Source organism: Vombatus ursinus, unplaced genomic scaffold (genome assembly GCF_900497805.2).
Source record: "Vombatus ursinus unplaced genomic scaffold, bare-nosed wombat genome assembly UNPS02014841.1, whole genome shotgun sequence".
In the NCBI taxonomy this organism is placed as follows: Eukaryota; Metazoa; Chordata; class Mammalia; order Diprotodontia; family Vombatidae; genus Vombatus; species Vombatus ursinus.
This window is the reverse complement of record NW_020954619.1, coordinates 6,731,825-6,753,120: the sequence shown is the minus strand read 5'-3', so window position 1 is coordinate 6,753,120 and position 21,296 is coordinate 6,731,825. Positions and strand designations below refer to the sequence as shown.

The 21,296-nt window shown below is 41.2% G+C and overlaps 1 long non-coding RNA gene across 1 annotated transcript; it reads right to left on the bottom strand.

Annotated features, from left to right (window-relative positions):
• Positions 1-62: 62 nt before the first annotated feature.
• On the bottom strand, positions 63-6,950 carry LOC114026541. Its single transcript, XR_003567132.1, has 4 exons — positions 6,808-6,950; positions 3,598-3,847; positions 1,893-2,002; positions 63-265 (listed from the first exon to the last, which is right to left on the bottom strand). It is a non-coding gene; the product is annotated as an uncharacterized LOC114026541 (long non-coding RNA).
• Between the last annotated feature and the right edge of the window lie 14,346 nt (positions 6,951-21,296).

Sequence of the window (21,296 nt, the reverse complement as noted above, 5' to 3'; positions counted from 1 at the left end):
AAAAATTTTCATCTTTATTTCAATATAATTGATTTCCTTTGTATGTATTCCTGTGTGTTTTATTTTATATTACATTTTACATTCAAAAACATTATTCAGAGAAGGGGTACAAAACTTCATCAAACTTCAAAAGGGATTCATGACACAGAAAGGGTTAAGAAACCCAGCTCTAAAGACTCAGAAAGCATGGGAGCAGGCACTGGGAAATGCAAAACTGGGCGGAAGTTCCTGGGTATGGGTGGCAGGGTACTTGTATGGAAGTCTCCTGTATTGGAAAAAAAAAAAAAAAAGGTCTGTGCTTACCATTACTTAAGGGGAAAAAACCCTCTAGTTCCCAGGAAGTTTTCCAAAACCATTTTCTTGGAAACTGCTTTATTCTTCCTTATATTTCAGAATCTGAAAACTATTTCCAGTGTATTTGAGATGCTAGGTTACAATGAGCCCTTCTCTTTATTTCAGTCTCTCTAGACCTCCCTTTGGCTGGTCAGAAGGGGGTAGAAAATATTTCCTGAAACCTATTTCAGATCTTTTTTTTCCCCCCTCTTTTAAAAGGGAATTATGAGAGCATGCATGGGGTCTTGGAGAAAAGGAATTTCTGGAGTGGAATTTGCAGATCTATGGCTTGCCTAGGCTGGGTAAGGTTCCAAAAGGAGGCTCCTGGGGTGGTATCAGGCTCTGATTCTTCATGAATGGAAGAATAACATTTGGATAATGCTTTGAATTGATTCTTTTTTTTTAGTCTTCCTCATAAATGTCAGCTTAGAATCTGAATCAGGTTTTGGAGGTGATAGGGAGAATTAAAAAAAATAAAATTAATAAAATTATATAAATTCATAGACTATATTTATATATTTAATTATAAAAAAATTATAAAGAATTTCAATCTTAGCTCAGTCACTTATATCCTGTATAAACTTGGGAAAAGTCACTCAACTATTCTGGGCCTCAGTTTCCTCTTCTGTAAAATGAGAGAGTTGGACTAGATCAGGCCTTCTTAACCTGAGATCCATGAACTTCAAAAATACGTAATTATATTTCAATGTAATTGGTTGCCTTTGTAATCCTATGTATTTTATTGAATGCATTTATAAACAGTATTCTGAGGAAAGGTCCATAGGCTTCACCAAACTGCCCAAGGGGTCTGCCATAGAAAAAAAGGTTAAGAATCACTGGGCTAGATGATCTCTTCAGACCCTAAGTCTGTGATCCTATGAGGCCTTCTCTGAATTGAGAATCCACAGAGAGAACAAGAACAACTTTAGGAGTTATTTTAGTGCGCAGGACAAATTCAGAATGAGGAGGGAGTCGTATGCAGGGAGAGACTCCAGAACAGTGGGGATGGAGACGGGGGTGGAGGAGCGCTCCTGGGGAAGCTGCTGCCAGAGGAGGGGAGTAGGGAGGGCTGGTCAGCAGGGATACAGGGAGGGGTTGTTTTTTTTGCCAGTTGATCCAGATTATGTATAGGTAGTCAAACTGGGCAAGGGGGGCATATCCCCTGGAAAATTCTGCCCTACCCTGGGGTTCCAGCTGACAACTCTTAGGCCCAATCCCTAGCATAGAGGCCAGAAGGGGAGGTGAGGCAGCAGGGAGGGTGGGTTGCAGAGATGCAAAGGGCAGCTGAAGTCTCCCTTCACCATCCAATTCTGCAAGTTAGAGCCTGCAGTCTGTTAGACTAGTCAATGGACCCGTTTCTCATTAAAACATCTGGAGTGGCAGCCCAGGGACAGTCCAGGAGGCAGAGGCAGTCAATCTATAGATACAGTTGGACAGTTGGTGCAGACAACAGAGCTTCATAAAGTGTTAAAGGATCATTAGGGGAAGAAATATGTCCTCCTTATGCAGGACATATTTTATGCCTTTAAGCAACTTCCTAGTTGCCTCTCCCTACTTACAGCTCTGGGCAGTGATGACATCAGTGTTGATGTAGCCATCCAGCTTCAGCTTCTCTGCCAAGGTCCAATTTCTAGCTTCAAGAAGTTTGGCACAAATATAAAAACCAGGCCTGAGACGAAGAAAAGACTGGGCTTAGAAGGTTTGGAGCTACAATTATTTGTAATATCCCAGTAAGCTAGCAATGGAAGCCACAGTCATGGAAGAGGTCCCAAATCAATCAGGTGAGCACTTGCCTTAGGAAATGCCACCCACTTGGTCATTTTGCATCCCTTTCTCTTGTAGTAGAGTCTTCTCTCTCTATTGAATCTTCAACCTTTTCCTCTTTCCTAGTTCCCTCCCTACTGCCTCCAAATATGTCCATTTCCCCCATCCTTAAAAAAATCTTCACTAAATCCCACCATCCTCTCAAGCTACCATCCTTTATCTCCTCCTTTTCTCCTGGAAAACTCATAGGAAAAGCTGTCTAGACTCACTGTCTCCATTTTTTTCTCATTCATTCCTCAACCCTTTGCAATCTGGCTCCCAACCTCATTTGGAAATGAAACTGCTATCTCTAAAGTTATTGGAGATTTCTTAATTGTCAAATCTGATGGTCTTTCCTTCTTGCTGGTGTTTAGTCATTTGCAGTCATGTCTGATTCTGTGACCCCATTTGAGATTTTCTTGACAGAAATCCTGGAGTGGTTTTGCCATCGCCTTCTCTAGCTCATTTTACAGATGAGGAAACTGAGGCAAACAGTGGTAAGTGACTTGCCCAGGGTCACAAAGCTAGCAAGTTTCTGAGGCTAGATTTGAACAACCTCGCCTGTCCTCATAACACTACTTTCAAAACACTCCTTTCTCTTAGTTCTCCTATGTGTCTAACCACTTCTTTTCAATCTCCTTTGCTGGTATACCATCCTAGATTGTACCTCTAACTGGATGTCCCCTAAGGCTTTGTTCTAGTTCTGCTACTCTTCTCTCTCTACACTTTTTCTCAACTACCTCATTAGTTCCCACTAATTTAATTATCTTCTCTATGAATGACTCACAATATCTTTGTATCTAACTCCAGTCTCTCCTGTGAGCTTCATTATTACAACACTAAATGCCTCTTGGACATTTCAAACTGGGTGTCCCAGAGACATCTCAAATTCGGCTATCTAAAACTAAACTCATTATCATTCTCCCCAAATTCCTCTCCCAAACTTGCCTATTTCTGTCAAAGGCAAAACCATTCTTTCAGTCTCCTAGTTTCACAATCTTAGGGTTATCCTCAACTCCCTCACCCCACATATCCAATTAATTAACAAATCTTGCCATTTCTACCTCCATAGCAATTCTCACATCTGAACTCTTCTGTCTACTCATTGAGCTACCACCACCTTGGTTCAGGAACTCATCACCTCTCCCCAAGATTACTGTAACAGCCTCATTCTTGTTCTCCCTGCCTCAGTCGTCCCACTATTCTGTCTTCTACACTACTGCCAAAATGATTTTCTTCCAGATAGACATACCTTAGAGATATTGTGAGTTCCATTCCACACCACGGCAATAAAGCAAATATTTCATTAAAGCCAGTCAAGATTTTTTTGGCTTCCCAGTGCATATAAAAGTTATGTTTATACTGTACTGTAACCTATTAAGGGTACAATAGTATTATGTCTAAAAAAAAAAAAGTACATACCTTAATTTAAAAATACTTCATTGCTAAAAAAATGCTAACCTTCAGTGAGCCTTCAGTGAGTGGTAATCTTTTTGCTGTAGACGGTCATGCCTCGATGTTGATGGCTGCTGACTGATCAGGATGGTGGTTGCTGAAGGTTGGGGTGACTGTGGCAATTTCTTAAAACAAGACAACAATGAAGGTTGCCTCATCAAATGACTCTTCCTTTCATCTGAACACATAGAGGCCATTGTAAGGGTTATTAACTGGCCTAATTTCAATATTGTTATATCTCAGGGAATAGGAAGGCCTGAGGAGAGGGAGAGAGAAGGAGAATGAATGGCTGGTGGATGGAAGAGTCAGAACACACACAATGTTCATTGATTAAGTTTGTCGTCCTATATGGGTGCGGTTCTCAGTGCCCCAAAGCAATGACAATAGTAAGATCAAAGATCACTGATCCCAGATCACCGCATCACATATAATAATAATGAAAAAGTTTGAAATATTATGAGAATGCGACACAGAGACACAGTGTAAGCTGTTGGAAAAGTGACACCCAAAGACTTGCTCAATGCAGGGTTACCACAAACTTTCAATTGGTTAAACCCCACCCCCACCCCGGCAGTATTTGTGAAGTACATTCAATCAAAGCACAATAAAATGAGGTATGCCGTATAGATCTGACCATGTCTCTCCTGTATTCTCTCATAATGGCTTCCATTTTACCTCTAGGATAAAATGTATAATTTCTTTGTGTATCTTTAAAAGCCCTACACAGTCTGTTCCCTACCTATTTTTCCAGGCTCATTAACTGTCCTCCCACATTCTGCAATCCAGCCAAAGTAGCCTTTTCTCTGGCATTCATACACAGCACTCTATGTCCCATTCCTGTGACTTTGCAAAGGCCCATCCTCCATTCCTGGAATGCACCCCTCCTCGCCTCTGCCTCATTACATCCCTCTCTTCCTTCAAGAAGACCTCAGTCTTCTACAGGGAGCCTCTCCTGATCCTTCCAACAGCTATTGCTCTTCCTCCCAAACTAACTTGTATTTAACTTCTCTGTATGTATTTATACTTATTCACTTTATATTTATTCTCTATATGAACCTGTCTCCTCCATTAGAATGAAGCTCTGTGAACAGAGATAGTTTCGTTCTTTGTGTTCTTATCCTCAGGGCCTAGCACAGCGACTAATACACAGTCAGTGCTTAATAATTACTTGGTGATTGACTTTTACTGATTATATAGAAGGAGAGACACGTTGGAACTAGCTTGAGAGTTAGTTGTGTTAAATCTTCAATGTGAAAATTTACACCTTGGAAAACAGCAAATGCTACAAATAAAGGATTGATTTATTGCTTTGTTTATTATCTAGACTTAAAGTGCTGAAGAAAATGTTAATAATGAAGATTAAACTTTAAAATGTGTTATGAATACCTTTTTTTTCCCCAGAGATCTGATTATTAAACATTTACCAGCACACCCCAACCCAGAAAATCCTGATTTTAACCCGAGTCCTGTTATGTGGTTAAAGTTGATACCATGCAGATCTACCCTTGGCTTTGACCCTGCACTCCCTATTCCAACAAGATTAGCACCACCAATGGGGAGAAAGCCTGATGTTTTCTCGGGTTATCGGGTACAGCTGCTGCCTTTCCACTGCCAGGCTCAGCTGTGCTAACATACTTGAAGGGGGTTGTGTGTTGCTGGTTTGATGGTTTGCCTTATTTCCGACCTATCACCTTATCTTGACCTCTGATTTCTGAGCTTGCCTGGGATTCTTAGTGCTTGCTTGGTTTCTGACCTCCAGTTTATACCCACCACATGGCTCTCTCCCATTCCCAATTCCCCAAATTTTATCCAAGTTCCACTGTCACCTAAATCCCTGATAATGGTCAGTCTCACAGGAGCCCTTAAGGAATTTTAACATTTTAACATATCTGGGTTGATATATGTCCTAATGCTCTGTATTATATACAATGGGTATTTAACAAATGTAATGAAAAAAAATTTTTAAATTAACAATATGGTCATTTCAATCACCATTTTTATATAGCTAAGGCTTCCTTCCATAAATCTCACTTTCTGTAAGAGCCTTTCCTGCCCCATCCCCCTATACATACATTGCTAGTATCTTCCCTCTGAGATTACTTTCCATTTGCCTTATATATAAGGAAATGTGCAGTGCACATTCAAATGTGATAATTTTACAGAATTCATTATTCACACTAATTGGAACCTACCTGTAATAATAACTAGCATTTATAAAGTGCCTTATGAATTATTCTCACAACAACCCTAGGAAGACAAGGCTATTATTATCCCCATTTTACACAAGAGAAAACTGAGCAGGCAGTGGTTAAGTGACTTGCCCAGAGTGGACAGCCAATAAATGTCTAAGGCCAAATATGAATTCAAATGTACCTCAATCCAGTCCCAGCATTCTATCTACTGTACCATCTACCTGTCATGATAAAACTTCCTAGATAAAACATTTATTGAACATCTACTATGTACCAGGCTCTGTGCTAAGCACTAGGTGTACTAAGGGCCAGAAGGAGTCTGGAAATCATGGACTGACCAAACTCTAGAGTAAGCATGACAGGCATGGGGGCAGCTGCAGTGGATAGAGTGCCAAGCCTGGAGTCAGGAAGACTCATGTTCCTGAATTCAAATCTGGCCTCAGACACTTACTAGTAGTGTGACCCTGGGCAAGCCACTTAATCCTATTTGCCTCAGTTTCCTCATCTGTAAAATGAGCTGGAGAAAGAAATATCAAACCACTCCAGAATCTCTGCCAAGAAAACTCCAAATGGGGTCACGAAGAATTGGACACAACTGAAAGGACTGGCAGGCAGGGGTGCTTCCTCAAAAGAGTGTTTGGGGTTGAACTCACCACTCAGAGCTAGAGAGTATAGAGATAGAGGCTTTGCCAGCATCGAGATGGTCTTTAGATTCTATACCCCTAATCAAAAGGTATAGACAAATAAGCCTGTTATTTAGAACGTTTTTAACTGCAAGTGCCAGTATTTCCCCAAGTGAAAAGGAATTTGTATTACTTGCTAGAGAATGTATACCTTTCTAAGTAGTAAATTAAGGCCTTTTCTGAAATCTCACTACCATCCCAATCTAGGTTATCATTTATATGTAGAATCCCAAAGGAAAATTATAATTCCTTACAGCAGCGAGTGTATTGTTCTCCCTTGAGGAGCAAACCTCAAAGGCCTTAGCACTCGTCAAGCTAGTTAGAGACAAAATGGCACTTACCTTGGCTTTGCCAAAAACTGGGAGCTCGAGGCATCCTTCAGGCTAGAAACCACAACATTGACGACAACCCAGAAGGGAGTTTGACCTTTGATATAGGAAGCAACTGAGAATCTGTTTCTCCAGTGACAGAATGAATAGCTTGCTGGATTTTAAGTCAAGGAAAACTGGATTTTCTTCCTGCCTCTGACTTTTATTAGCCACGTCATCACAGGCAGCTAGGTGGCCAACTGAACAGAGTACCAGGCCCAGAGTCAGGAAGACCTGACGTTCAAATCCAACTTCTAACAAGTCTTACCTTCTTTGCCTCTGTTTCCTCATCCGTAAAATGAGCTGGAGGAGGAAATGGCCAACCATTGGCTCTGGTATCTTTGCCAAGAAAACTCCAAATGGGGTCATGAAGGGTCAGATAGGACTGAAACAACTGAACAACAACATGGGCAAGTCACTAAAAGTGACTCTTTGAGTCTTTAAAATTAGACTCTTTGAACCTTGATTTCCTCATCTGTAAAATGGAAGTAATAAAGCCTGCCATACCTATGTACTATAGGCAGCCTTGTATAGTGGAAAACAAGCTGACCTCAGAGTAAGGAAGAGCCAGATTCAAGTGCTACTTCTCATATATACTGATTGTGTGGCCCTGGGCAGGCCACTTACTTCTCAGTGCCCCGAGACAGCTCTCCCAGGCCACAAAATGCCAAACATTTGCTGATCTTGTGGAAGGAATTTCTTCAAGGGGAGTTCCCTATATTGATGAAATCACAAATCTGGACCAGAAAAAGTACCTCCTTCTCAGGGCTGTTGTGAGGATCAGATGAGATAACATGGCCAACTTTTGATGGATTTACAAATGTCATTAATCAGTGATTGGAAGGAGTTGATATTCTTCAGACAAGCTCCAGAGAAAGATGATACTTGCCCAAATAGAAATGGTTAGAAAGAAACCACTTAGAAAGGAGAGCATGGCTTGGAGCCACCTCCGCATGGTGGGCTGAGAAGGCAATTATCAATCCAGTGCAGATTGGCCCAAAGCCTAGAGGATGAAGTTTTAGGGGTCAGATAAAGAAATGTCTTTCTGAATTAAGAAGTGGAGGGAACAGTCACTGCCTGGGGCTCGAGGAAAGAACCAGGAAGGAGGTTCTGGAAAGGGACTAAGAATGCATCAGACCCAGAATCATTGCCAAGATTAATTTACCTCTAGCTAGAAGCTTGAGAAAAAGGAACTGAGGGTTGGATGGATGCTCCATAAAAGATGTTAGTAAAACTAATCATTAAGTGAATATTAAAAGTTCTGTTCTGAAATCTGTACTAAGTACTTATTTGTTTCTCGGCTTTTGTGGGATTTCTGGTTTTCCCTTAACTTCCAAGTAAAAATTTGTTGTAGAAAATAGTCTAAACTTGACTTAGCTGAACTAAGGAGAAGAGAGATGTTATTTCAGGTCCTTGATCAAGGATAAATAAGGGGATTAACAAGCCCCTAGCAGGTGGTATGGTATTAACAGCAGACCAGACCCCCATGAAGATAGAGCAGGTAGAGATGGACCCAGATGCTGTGGCCATTCTTTCCCAACACAAAACCTGCATTTCATTATAATGGTTTGTATTATTCCCTAATTGTTTTGTGTGTGTTGGTTTTGTATTCCCAAATAAATTATATTTTTCTTGAAGACAAGGGTGATCCCTTATTACCTTACTATTCCCCATCATGCCTAGTGCTAGGCACTCAATAAATGTATGCTGAGTCTGCCCTTGACATGTCCCTCTCCATGCCTTAACTAACAACCTTGGATAACTCATATATTACTGAGAAATAAATGTAGCACTTCATAGAACATAAATAAATTTTAAGACAATATTAATGGAAATAAATTCTAAGCTTGGTCATTCCTAACATATAATAGTAATAATAATGGCATTTGTATAGCACTTTAAGAATTACAAAGCAATTTACATAAATTTTCTCCTTTGATCCTCACAATAATCCTGGGGGGTTGGTATTATTGTCATTCCCATTTTGCAGTTGAGGAAACTGAGGTTAAGGGAGGTTAAATGACTTGCCAAGGATCACATTGTTTGTAAGTGTCTAAGGCAGGATTCCGACTCAGGTCTTCCTCATTCTAAGTTCAGGACTCTATTCACTACTCAATGTTACCAACTTTTAAAGACAAATTCAGTTGTTGGGGAAAGGGAAACCTTAGACACTCTTCCCCCAAATATGGCACCATAGAGGGGAGGTAGAGAAAAAAACACTGGGATAACCTTAGGACCCTGCTGGAGAGACGGCAGGGTGGAGCTAAGCTGCAGAACTCGTTTGGACTATTGTTGCTAACTAGATACCTTCGGGGCAAGGAAACTGGGGCTTCAAGGCCACGTGTGGCCCTCTAGGTCCTCAAGCGCAGCCTTTTGACTTTGACAGATGTGAAGTTTGGATTCAGTCAAAGGGCCATATGTGACTTCAAGGCCACAAATTCCCCACCCCTAACACCTAACAGAGGTGGTTGTTTTTACCTGCCTATTAGAGTCACATTTGTTTCCTGCATACTGGATTAGTTTTTCTTTAAAGGAAATCATCCTTGAATCTTGATTGGATTGAGGGATTGGGATTCCAGATATTAACATGGATTCCTGGTCACCTAGAGTGTAATAAGTCCAGATTACAAGGATGTGGTTGGAACTCCTAGGGCTTAATGGAATCCTCGATGCAGTGAAAGTCAACGTTATCTTTCTGACGTTCATTTGCCACCATGACAAATGCAGAGGCAGAAAAGCTGTGTCCCCCTGAATCAGTGTTCTATCCTTATTGAATCTCCCTTTTATTATTAAGCAAACCTTTTATTGAATGTGAAATGGTCTACAAGCTCATTCTAATTGCATTCTGATCCTGAGTCTTAAGAACTGGACTGGCCTGAGTTAGACCTGGACTAGAGAACACTGCGGAAGCAGTGCAGATATCATTAGCCCCTCTAAACTTCAGCATCCTAAGGAAAAGCTCTCATCACCCCACCATAGTTTCAGCTCTGATCTCCATGACCATCTGTAACCCTGTTAGTTTATTCTCCAACTATTGTCCGTCAATCCCATGCTGATCAATGCCAGGAAGAAGAAATTCCAGGGCAAAGAAAGAGCTCCATGAGATCCATTTCTAGTGAATGTTGTTAAGAGCAAAAAAAAAAAAAAACCCAAGAGACTGAATGGATTTCCCAGGACGCTGATACCATCCTCATCTATCCCATCCCAGACAGGACTCCCGTGGTTCCTCTGCCACCCTCACCTCCAGATCCAGCAACCTGCCTGCTTCTAACTGATCTGCTCTCTCAGAGATTTTTTTCTTCATTCTATTTCACACCGATATCCTACCAGCGCAGTTTCCCCTCCTGGACACAGTAGGAAAAGACAAATCCAATTATCAAACAATATGCTGGAAGTAAAAGCCCAGCTGCATTTTCATAAGAAGCATTCAGCAGAAGGAGAAGTAGCTGGGCTGTGACTGAGAGAATCTCCAGGGACAGCAGGAAAGGCTGCTGCCAATTAGAGCTATTCCCAAGGGCCAGGATGGGTAAGTGATAGCCCAGGGCAGGCATTGTTCCCACCCAACCACCCACACACCCTCACCTCAACTTCTCCATCTGTAAACGTGAGGAAGGCTGCTTCAGGTAGCTGATTAAACACTCGGAGATCCTTTCATGAACGGTGAAATAAGAATTACAAACCCTGTCTAATGATCCATAAGGAACAGCCCCAGTATCATTCTGTCACTCCATCCTCATTGCCGAACTCCAGCTGTTCTGGAACCAAGGTTACTTCCCAGCAGTCCAACAGTGATGCCTAAGACCCTAAGACCGAACACCTAAGATCTTCCCAGAACCTAGAGGGCAATGCTGAAGACACGGAGACCAGCAAAGAGTTCAGTGGGGCTCTTGAGCCATGATAATGGGAGGGGTTAGGTCTGCTTGGGAGGCAACCTGTAACTAGCCCCAGGCACCCTGCCCCCATCTTCCTAGGTCTTAATCCCAGCCACTCACTTTGAGGGCCTTCTTCTGCCTTGGCAAAGAGATCTTAGCCCCTTAGATGCCATCAAGGTCCACCTTAGCAAGAAGATGGTCAGGGCCAGTATGAAAGGTGAGCAAAATGGGATTTTCTGTTGTTATTATATTTTCCTTTTCTTCTTCCAGGCATAGCAAAAGAGCTAGGCTTCTCAGAAATGACTGACATGTGAAGGGATTCTTCTACAGGTGTAACAACAAGATTCTTATCCTGGTGAAAAAAAAATCATCTAGACCATGGGTTAACTTTTTTTGCAAGCTAGGCCCCTTCAGCAGAGTGATGATGCCTATGTACCTTCTGAGAAGGCTCAGAACATTGTTGTAAATACATAATTGAAGAAAATGCTAAATTTCAGTTAGAGGTCACATAGAAATGTGACTTCTTTTTTCCCCCTTCAAGTTTCTTCACTGAAATCACGGACCTGAGGTTAAGAACCCCTGATCTAAAGGGATCTCCAACAATACTAAAATCAACTTGAATGGATCTGTGATCTCATCAGCTTAGTAGCTCCCTCCACCCTTTCGGATCCTATCCTATCCAACCTCTGTGACTCTTTTTTTTTTTTTTTTTTGGTGAGGCAATCGGGGTTAAATGACTTGCCCAGGGTCACACAGCTGGTAAGTGTCCAGCGTCTGAGGTCGGATTTGAACTCAGCTCCTCCTGACTCCAAAGCCGGAGCTCTATCCATTGTGCCACCTAGCTGTCCCTTACGTCTGTGACTCTTGACCAAATTCTTCCATGAGGAATCTACAGGTAGTCCAACCAGCATGTTAGAGGCCTTCCTCACTTTCTCCTGGCATCATGAGAATACTAGAAGAGAGTACTTGGACTGTCCACCTGTCATCCTTTCCCTTTGTCAGGTGACTCATGACTTTTTTCTTGTCATTCATTCTCCTGATGACATCTCCTACACCTGGTTTCTATCATAGTCCTCACCTGCTCACTCCCACCATGCATCCGCTATTGCCCTCTGGGTGATATTCATTTTTAAGTCTTTGGAGACTGCAATGTTCCATTTCTCACAGTCACATAATCATACACCAGAAGACTGTTGGTATTAGTCAGTTACCAAGCATTTATTAAATGCTTATCATGTGCCAGGCACTGTGCTAAGTTCTAGGGGGTACAAAGAAAGGCAAAAACAGCCCCTGCCCTCAATAAGTGTACATTCCAATGGGGTAAGACAACACGTAAATAACTATTAAAAAGAAGGCCCTTAGTTTCCAGGACAAGCTGGGGTCATGTCTTTTAAATTCCTCATTTTCTTCAGAAATTCACTGGCCAGTTTTTCTCTGCACCCAGGGAGGGGTAGGAGAAGGTGAGGGCAGAGAAGTTGTGTGTTCTTCAGACATAGTTAATAGCTAATCAATCAATCAGTAAACATTTATTAAGCACCTGCTATGTGGCAGGCCCTGTGCTAAGCCATAGGGATATAGAAAGAGGCAAAAGCAGTCCCTGGCCTCAAGGAGCTCATAATCTAAGGAGGGGAATCCATAAGCAAAGGGTAGCTAGGAAATCATTAAAAGAGAAAAAGCACTAGAATTAAGAGAAGTTGAAAAACTTTCCTATAAAAATTTTGGGGGCAGCTAGGTGGCGCAGTGGATAGAGCACTGGCCTTGAAGTCAGGAGGACCTGAGTTCAAATCCAGCCTCAGACCAAACACTTGACACTTACTAGCTGTGTGACGCTTGGCAAGTCACTTAACCCCAATTACCTTAAATTTAAAAAAAAAAATTTATTGGGACTTAAAGGAAGCCAGGGAAGCTGGGAGACAAAGATGAGGAAGGAGAGCGATCTAGACACGAGCTGAGCAAGAGATGGAGTGTCTTGCTCATGGAACATGGAGGATGCATTCAGTGTCAGAGCATGCATTAGGGAGTAAGGTGTAAGAAGAGGAAAGGAAGGAGGGGCCTCAGTTGTGAAGGGTGATATGACAAAGGAATGACAGAGCACTTTGTATTGAACCCTGCAAGCAATAGGGACCCTTCTTCTCTTAAAAAGAAAAATCATGGTGGAAAACTCCCAGTGTGGGAATGCCCTATGTTGGGTGGTAGAGAGAGAGAGCATGGAAGGGTCAGAGGTCCTACCAGTCTATGATTTAATAGGCACTCCTAGGGAGTTGCTTGATGATCAGAGAATTTAAGTGATTTGCCCAAGAGAACACTGCCATATAGTGTTTGAGGTGGGACTAGAACCCAGGTCTTCCTGACCCCAAGCCTTGAACTCTACTATACTACTCCGACTTCATTTCTAGGTAAACTTGACTGTCATAAATTTTGGATCTGATTTTACTCTTCCCATGAATTCTTTAGCAAACCTTTTAATCCAACATTTTTGTTGTCATTCAGTCATTTCTGTCATGCCTGACTTTTTGTGACCCCATTTGGGGTTTTCTTGGCAAAGATACTGGAATGGTATGCCATTTCTTTCTCCAGCTCATTTTACAGATGAGAAACTAAGGCAAACAGGATTAAGTGACTTTCCCAGGGTCACACAGCTAGAAAGTGTCTGAGGGCGGATTTGAACTCATGAAGATGAGCCTTCCTGTCTCTAGGCCTGGCACTCTATCCACTATGCCTGCCACCTAGCTACCCATAATAATAATAATAACAATAGTAATAATAATAATAATAAATGATAACTGTCATTTATCTAGCACTTTAAGGTTTGCAAAGCCCTTTACAAGTATTATCTCATTGGATCCTCACAACAGCCCTGGAAGGGATGTGCTAGTATTTTCTCCATTTTACAAGTAAGAAAACCGAAAACTAAAGAGGGAAAGTGGCTTGGCCATAGTGATACAGCTAGTAAGTAACAGCTAAGATTTTAACTCAGATCCTCTGACTCCAAATTCTTCCAGCACATGGATCCTGGGAGTTTGAGGCAGCCAGATAGTACAGTAGATAGAGCAAAGGGCCTGGAGTTAGGAAGACTCCTCTTCCTGAGTTCAAATCTGACTTCAGAAACTTACTAGATGTGTGACCCTGGGCAAGTCACTTAACCTTGTTTGTCTCAGTTCCCTCATCTGTAAAATGAGCTGGAGAAGAGAATGGTAGCAATGTCCTTGGCAAGAAAATCCCAAATGGGGTCAATGAAGAAGAACACAACTAAACAACTGGGAATTTAGAGCTTAGTAATTAACACTTGGCTTTCCACAAGGTAGACAACTGCTTATGAGGCCCGATTTCAGGGGCACTGGGAAGCCCCACCCCCTCCAACTCAAATACAAGCTTTCAGTTTTTTCTAGCTGAAATCTAAAATTCCTTTTATAAAGGTCAAGGTCCTTACAAAGGTCAAAGGTCACTTCACAGTAAGCAATAGGAGTTAAAAATTCAAAAAACCCTTGGGATGTAAAGACTTCAACCTTAATTCATACTAAGATGTAAATTACTTAGCAACCACTTTCTTCTGAGCAGGTTTCATAGGGAAAGGCTCTGGGGTCTGAAGCACTGGGACAGTGGAGAGGAACCTGGCGATGAGGAAAAAGAACAAAAAAAAAGGCAACTTTGAATCCCTTCTCCATCTGTAAATGTGGAGATGCCAGGCAGGCCCCAAAAGCATTCTCCCTCTCACTCTATCCGCCTCCCTTTTCTTAGCCATCTCTTCAACCATTCCACGGTGCCATCAATTAAAGACCAGTCCTCCCAGACTAGAAATTGCAGCCTTCAAGATGGTCATTTAGAGACTCAATGAGAAACTAAATGCTTATCCCTCTTGGCCCAGCTCCTTTCTCCACTGCTTTTCCCAGGCTCTAAAATAGCTAAGTGCTGGGTTAGAATCACCCTCTTGGATTTCTCACAACAGCACTCCTCCTTAATTGTCTGTGGCTAATTCCCTTCTGATCTCATGTATTTCCTGAGGCTCAGTTTCCTTTCATGTGGGCCCTTCATGGCTGAGTTGAAAAAGCAGGGAGAAAGGGATATCAGATGCCAGCCGAAGGAGAGCCAGAGAAGTCAGTAATCCTGGCAGGCAACCCCTGGGCCCCACAGCTAGAACTAGGGCTAGTCAAGGAAGGAGGTGGCCTAGGGCAAAACAATAGGGGAAGGGGCAATAAGGGACACTTTTTAATATAACACATTTTTTAAAAATATATTTTATTTTTTCCCCTAATCATATGTTTAAAATAATTTGGTAAAATTATTCTAATTACATGTTAAAATAATTTGTAACATTTGGATTTTTTGAAGTTTTGAGTTTCAAATTCTATCCCTCTCTCTGCCCTTCTCCCCCCTCCCAGAGACGGTAAGCAATCACATGTAGGTTATACATGTGCAATCGTGTAAAACATTTCTGTATTAGTCATTTTGTACAAGACTTGAACTTAGAAAAAAAAAAAGAGGATGAAAGAAAAAAAGTGAAAAATAGCTTGCCTCAGTCTCTATTCAAAGAATATCAGTTCTCTCTCTGGAGGCAGATAGTATGCAATCATTGTATTGCTGAGAATAGTTAAGTCATTCACAATTCTTTAACTAACAATATTGCTGTTACTGTGTATACCATTTTCCTGGTTCTCTTCACTTCACTTTGTATCAGTTCATGTAAGTCTTTCCAGGTTTTTCTGAAATCATCCTGCTTATAATTTCTTATAGCACAATAATGTTCCATTACATTACATCACAGCTTGTTTAGCCATTCCTCAATTGATGGACATCCCTTTGATTTCCAATTCTTAGCCACCACAAAAAAAAAAATTGCTCCTAAATATTTTTGTACAAATAGGTCCTCTTCCCTTTTCCCTTTTTTCTTTTTCTTTTCTTTTCTTTTTTTATGTCTTTGGGAAATAGACCTAACAGGGTATTGCTGAATTAAAGGGTAATCACAGTTTTATAGCCCTTTGGGCATAGCTCCAAATTGTTCTCCAGAATGGTTGAATCAGTTCACAACTCCACCAACAGATGACACATTTTTAATATCAAAAAATTCCATTCTCCCTGGTCCATAGGTATTTGTTTTATGATGAAGCAAGGCACAAGTGCTATAGCCAAGACTCAAATTCTGTGTGGGCAACCCTTCTTCTATGAATTAAAATTGAAGAATTAAGAATTCTCAGAATTAAAATCAGTGTGTTTTGATGCTTTCATGAGGAGCAGGGAAAACAAATCCTCATCTAGAGCACATCAGTGCCTTGTCCCTGCTTTACCGATCATTTGGTATGTGCAAAATTCATACTACATAATATTAGCACCTGTCTTCCACAGTTGTTGTGAGGATCAAATAAGTAAAGTGCTTAGAACAGTGTCTGGCACATAGTAGGCACTATATAAATGTTAACTATTACTATTATCATTACTGTCAACTGTGGACAAGTGCTAAAGAAATAGCTTTCTTCCCTCAAGGATCTCAAGGATGGAGGGAGTATGAATTTGGAGTCAACTACTATCATCTTCTTGTAATTTAATCAGCAGAATTATCCCCTAAATAATCCCCCAACGTGCTTATAAATCTCTGCTTAAGCATCTCTAGTAATTACCTCAAGGTAGTCCATTATTATTATTTTTTTTTTTTGAAAACTCTGTCAGGAAGCTCTTCCTTATGTTTAGTGGAAATCTCTTTGCCTATAATTTCTACCCATTGATAGAGTTGCGCTCTCTGGAATCCTCTCCCTCACTTGGAGCTATCCACAATGGGTACACATGACCTTAAGAGATAGAATTTCCTCATCAAGAAGAGGCTCGATGACCTCTGTTTGGATGGTTAAAATGAGATTCCTACTCAGATATGAGCTAGACAAGATGGACTAAGATTCTGTAAAATACTCAACAAAATTACAAAATTTCCTCCATTCTTAGTCCTCTCAAATGCCTCTATGGCTTCCAGTTCAGCTGATCTCCTACAGACCAAGGCTGTTCAAAGATAGATTCTCAACGGTATAGTTTCAGAGCCTCTCATCTTAGGAGCCCATCCGCAGGAGAGACTACAAAGTTCTTTTCACTTGGTTAGGATAGGGGATAGAGATGACAGTATACTCATAAACAGTTCAGCTGATTAATTTATGACAAGGTAACCTATTCACCAACCAAATATTTGCTTCAATAAACATATCTTAGCAGAGTACATATTCTAAGGAGGAGGATGATAAAAAGAGAGGTTATTTTAGATACTAAAATATTTATAGCATACCTTTTTGTAGTAGCAGAAGAACTGGAAACAAAGCAGACATCTACCAACTGGGGAATGGTTTAACAAGTCACCGCACATGATTGTAATGGAATATTACTGTGTGGTAAGAAATTATAAATATAATGGATATAGAGAAGCATGACCTGATGCAAAGTGAAGTAAACAGAACCAGGAAAACAATATACAAGAGGGGAGACTAGGAAAAGGAGTGGAACAGGAGGAAATAGCACAGTCAAGTTCTCCCCACACCTACCCCAACAGAGAAATCTAAGGAGATGACAGTGGGTCATGTTTCCAGCCCAAGATCACAAATTTGACTTGTAGGTAATTGACTGGGGCAGGAATGGTGAATCTGCAGCCTCAAGGCCACTTGTGGCCCTCTAGGTCCTCGTGTGGGCCTTTGACTGAATCCAAACTTCACAGAACAAATCCCCTCAATAAAAGGATTTGTTTTGTAAAACTTGGACTCAATCAATAGGCTGCACCCAAGGACCTAGAGGACCACACGTGGCCTCAAGGCCACAGGTTCCCCACCCCTAAACTGGGGCAAGAACTATGGAGCAGAGTTAGACTGGGTTCATGAACTTAGCCACCAGGCTTCAAACAGAGCCATAGTTCTATTTCTCTGACCCCAGAGTAAATCTCAGACTCAACCCCTAGACTCAAAGCAGGGGTGGGCATAGAATGGCTGCACAGCTTTTTGACCTCAAAGAGAATCCCAGAGTTAGGCCCCAGGTCCAGAACAGAGGTAGGCCAATAATGCTATCACTCTGATCCCAGAGTAGATAATAGACTCAGGCACCTGGACTCAGAACAGGGGTAAGCAGGCAAGCACTGTCACTCTGAACATGCAGAGCCTTCTTACTAGCTGACAGAGGCTTGAGCCAGCAGCTGTTTACTGGAGCTTAACCCTGGGGCAAGTCTATAACTGTGTTGCCTAGACCCAAATTGGGGTCTGGAACCTGGAAAGCCAAAGAGAGCATCAACCAGACTTTGGTGAGATTACACAGGGCCTGTTGAAAGGCTGCAATTGCCTGGCCTGAGCCACTCCTATGATTCTTAAAGAACATAGCAATCAATTACCCAGAGAATATAGTGGCACAATACAGATGAGACAAGCCAGGACCATTCAAAGCCAGGAAAGTCCTATCAGAAGTGCACAGAATCTGGCCCCAACACAAAGTCTCAATTGAGGAAGAATGAGTAAACAAACAAAAAAAAAAGATGAAGAGTGATTATGACACCAGAGATGCCCAAGATACCAATCCAAAAGAAGAGAATCACTCTAAAACACCCACAAGTAAAGCTTCAAACAGAGAGAAAAAGAGAGATCACAAGATCAGTTAGAATTCTTGGCATAAGTGAAGTAGAGATTTTAAAATTGTATTATAAATGAAATGAGAATGAGGAAAGAATTGAAAAAGAAATGAAAGCATTGGAGGAAAGATTTAGAAAGAGAATTAATAGCTTAGCACAAGGGTCCAAAACCTTATCCAAGTAACAGATGCCTTGAAAATTTGAAGGACCAAACAGAAGACTGAGGACAGTAACCACCAGATAGTGGTCAAAGCTGGTTACTGTCTTCAAAGAATATTTAATTTAATTTAATTTAGTTGGGGATATGAGACATATACACATAACAAATCAAACAGTACAAGAGATATCAGAAAGCATTCTTACAGCATCATATAGCAGATTAAGCACTGGGTTTGAAATCAGAGAACCTGTGTTGAAATCTGAGTGCTACCACCTTCCTATGTAAATTTGTACAATACTGCTCCAGACCTCAACTTCCTTATCTATAAAATTAAGAAGTTAGACTAGATGGCTTTTTCTTAGCCTTAATTTTTTTCATCCATAGAATGAGGTGATTGAACTCAATGATTTCTAAGGTCCTTTCTAACTTTAAATATGGATTTATATAGATCCTGAGATAAGTGTCTAATGAATGATGCAGTGAATGCTAAGAGTCCTGGATAGATTTCACAGAAGAGGAAGAATTTGACTTGGGTCTTAAAAGATGGAAGGATGCTGCCACCCGACTTTCCCCAGAATGCTCAAGCCATCTGTTTCCTGCTATTTGGGAAGGGAGGGGTGGTCCTAAACTCTCTGTTTGTGGGTCTTAATTTACAAGTCTTCAGAATAGAGATGAAGTTTGACTCTGTGCTGTACGTCATTGGGGTGCATTAAATGTTGTGAGTCATCTATAAAAAGAGGGGCTGAGACAAGAAGATTTCTTAATAGCCCTTTCAGTTTCACAGGTCTTAGTTTATGAATAAGGACAACTCAGGACAAGCTAAAGTTCACTCGGAAAACTTTGCTAATGGTTTAGCAAAACCTGTCCAGCTGGAGGTAAATTATTAACTGCTTAGGGGTGCAACATCTGGTGATGGGAAAAGGATGAACTTTCCACCTTAACTAGAACTTTTGATCCCACAATGCTGAGTTAGACTCATAATCTTCCCTCCACATTTTTTTAAAGGAAAAAAAACCCTAGACATATTTTTGGAAGTTTAATTTCCTTTTAATGTCCAAAAGGAAACTCCCAAGGAAGCATATAAAAGCTTAACCCAGTCCACAGTAATAACTTCAAGGAGTTAGAAAAACAGATCAGCAGAAGCTTAATTTAAATAAATAAGCCCAGTGGAGGGGGGAAATGAAAAGAAGTATGTGTCCAAAGAACGACTAAATCTCCATGACTCAGAGGAGGGGGCAAAGAAAGATGACTCCGACAGAGAAGTCACAAGAGTTAAAAAGGTAAGAGGAAGAGAGAGGAGGGAGAGGAAGGAGAATGCATGACCAACTGGCCTTGACCAAGGCCTGTCTTCCCTTTCTGGTCTTTATAGATAACAAAAGAAGTCTTGGGTAGGACTATGATCAAATGGAAAGAGTACTACATTTAGAATCAGAAGACCCAGATCTTCCACTTCTGTCTCTTAATAACTGTGTGACATTGGACATTATCTTTCTGAGATCCTGTTAACTCATAAATGGAGTGGAGGCATCCTGGTTTGATGAATGTAGTCCTGGGTTACACTGCTGAAATATAACCCTCCATTAGAACTGGATAGAGCTCTAGACCTGGAATCTGGACCTGGAAGATAGAAGTACAAATCTCACCTAGGACACTTACCTATGGGACCTTGGGCGTGTAGCTTAACTTCTTTCAGTCTCAGTTTTGTCACTGGTAAAATAAGGAGATTGTTCTCAGTAGCCTCTAAGGTCCCTTTAGATCTTAATCTATGATTCTATGATTCTCTGAAGGTCTGAGTCCATAGTCCTTCCTAGACCAATGACCTGGCACAAGTCACTTTAACTCTGACAAGCCTCTAACTTGGGACAAATCTACCAGAACAGAGATGCCTTGTGATTGGCATTGGTTGGGGGAATTCTCACATTGGGAATTAAATCAAAGAGCTTTTGCCTGACCTCAGGGTTAACGTGGACTCTTCACTCTCTCTCACCCCCTATATCTAACCAGTTGCTAAATCTCATCATTTCTACCTCCACATTTCTCCCATCTGATCCCTTCTCATTACTCACACAGGCACCGCCTTAGCTCAGGCCCTCATTTCCTCTCCTCTGGTCTTTTGTAATGACCTCCTAATTAATTTCCTTGCCTCATCTCTCCTAATCTAATTCATCCTCCATACAGCTGCCAAAGTAAGCTTCCTTCAGTCCAGGATTGTCCCTGCTACTCCCCTATTCAATAAACCCTGGTGGTTCTCTATTACCTCTAGAATAAACTACTAACTCCTCTGTTTGGCTTTTCACAGACTGACACCTACCTGTCTTTCCAGCCTCATTATCATTGCTCTCATTTCTGTACTCTACAATCCAACCAAACTAGCTTTCTTGTTGTTCTTCACACACTGCACCCCATCTCCCATGTTCTTGTCTTTGCACTAGCCATCCCCCATGAATCTATCAGAGTAATCCGTTCCCTCCTTACCCCTGCTGCATAAAACGTTTGTCTTCCTTAAAACTCAGCTCAACCACCACCTCTTTCACTGAGCTTTTCCTAATCTTCCCAGTTGGTAGTGCCCAGCATTCTTAATTACTTCTAATTTATTTTATATTTACTATCTATATACTGATCTATGTACTTGTTGAATCCCCTAAAAGAATGAAAGCCCCTTGATGGGAGGCTCATTCTAATTAGAAAAGAGAACACATAAAGGAGGGTCCAACTTCATTCATTCAGTCCATCAGTCAATTAGTAATTATTAAGTACCTACTAGCACTTTGCTAAACACTGATTAAAAAGAAAAGTAAAAGACAGTCCCCTGCCCTCTTCTTTCAAGAGTTCCCAATCTAATAGGGGAGAC